General features: G+C 34.5%; 1 non-coding gene across 1 annotated transcript; it reads left to right on the top strand.

Annotated features, from left to right (window-relative positions):
- The first annotated feature begins 310 nt into the window (after positions 1-310).
- Positions 311-393, top strand: TRNAL-UAA. The gene has a single exon. It is a non-coding gene; the product is annotated as a tRNA-Leu (tRNA).
- Positions 394-1773: the final 1380 nt, after the last annotated feature.

The raw sequence follows: 1773 nt of genomic DNA, 5'->3' as shown, positions 1-1773 counted from the left end.
AAATATATAGTTTGTTTTAGGGTTTGAAGAATCCAAAAAAATTAATGAAACAAATTTAAGTAAGCACCGGTTATTATGGTGGCTGATCTCCAATCAACGGATCAAATGATTGCTATGGTTTGTGTTAGTATTAGGATCTTGTGTGATTAGTATCTGGATCCTTATCACCTCGTCAATTGTTACGTTTGCTATTTCGCTAATGAAATGAATTCTTTGATCACCATTACCGCGCTGTCAATCCAACCAAAGGGTGATGCCAAAAGAGAAAATGGGCCTACGTGTTTGATCGCTTTCAGTTTTATAACAAATAGCTGGTTTGCCCGAGTGGTTAAGGGGGAAGACTTAAGATCTTCTGCACATAAGTGCGCATGGGTTCGAACCCCATAGCCAGCATTTTTTGCTGCTTGACAATTATTAGCTTGACTGCCAATGGAGGAATAATTTGATAGCATTATTAGCTTGACTACATCAAAAGGTTAAAGTGGCAACATTTTTTTGACTGTGAACAAGCACTTTTAGTCTTTTAGTTTGTTACATATGTTTTTTTGTTTTTTTTTCCTACACTGGCCTACGGCCAAATAACTAAACAGACACACTTTCTTCTCTAGTGTGAGCTCTTCCAGCAAGGTCCTCGCTGATCAAATGTCTAACGACATCAAGAGATTGAGAAAGCCACACTCCTCCTTCAAATGTCATTATAATGGATGTAAAATTTAACGGTTTAAAAATACAGACTCATTGTGTTGTTATAGACGCATGTGCATGATAACAGGACTCTTCACTTTTGTGTTTGAGTTTGGTCGAAGCAAATTAGAATAATCCATATGTTTCTTTATTATACAAAAAATGTACTTGTACGTACCAATCAACCCATTATCTGGCTAGTTTTTCTATTCGAAAGAGGTGCCATTATAGTCAAATTTGTAACACAACCCCAAAAATTTCCCTGTCCTCTAAACATCACTTATACGAGTCATCCACGATGGTAACACTAACACACGCATAAGACACGGTATGTAAATCTTTTATAGATTTTTATTGGACAAAAACAAAATTAAAGGTGCAGGAGGGAATAATGGGTATGATTCCGATAACGATACCCTTTTAAACCATAAACAAATTTAGAAAATAGTTGTTGTATGATTGATCATTGATGTAAGTAAGTAACTTCCATTTTACTTTTTTTGTTATGTTTGGACGGTGGGAAGATTATCTCATTTCCAAAAGATCATAAGTGTAATCTAAAACCAATCACTTTTGGGGTTTCAAAATCCTTCATTTTCAAGAATCGTTATCTCATTCATTCGGCATCCCTACTTACTTAAAATGTAGTAGATGATATCGTATTTTCAAGTAGAATAATTTGATTTCCTCCGACTAAATATGCTCTTGAATATAATACAACATTATTATGGGTTATACACGGAATAGACACCGTTTGCATAAATAATTCCCATTATGGAGTATAATACGGCATTATTGATGATTAAGAACCACCACGACTTTGTGAATGAATTATGGGAATCTTCAATCGATAATCGAAAGATTTCAACTCTTGTTGTTACTAATATACAATTGCATTATTGATTCCTTAATATTAATATAGTACCAATAATTGCAAGTACCAAGTCCATAGATCCAAATAATCAGTTGATTAATTGATTCCTAAGCATAAAAAAGGCTCGCGTTCTTAGGGGCCATTCAAAAGGATTTAGGGCCAACAATAAAACAAAAAAGATCACCCAAAGGGAAAATGTAGCCAGCTCTTATCTC

Source organism: Papaver somniferum, chromosome 2, assembly GCF_003573695.1.
Source record: "Papaver somniferum cultivar HN1 chromosome 2, ASM357369v1, whole genome shotgun sequence".
NCBI classification, from domain to species: domain Eukaryota; kingdom Viridiplantae; phylum Streptophyta; class Magnoliopsida; order Ranunculales; family Papaveraceae; genus Papaver; species Papaver somniferum.
Note: the sequence above shows the minus strand (reverse complement) of the source record. Positions and strands in the feature narration are given on the sequence as shown.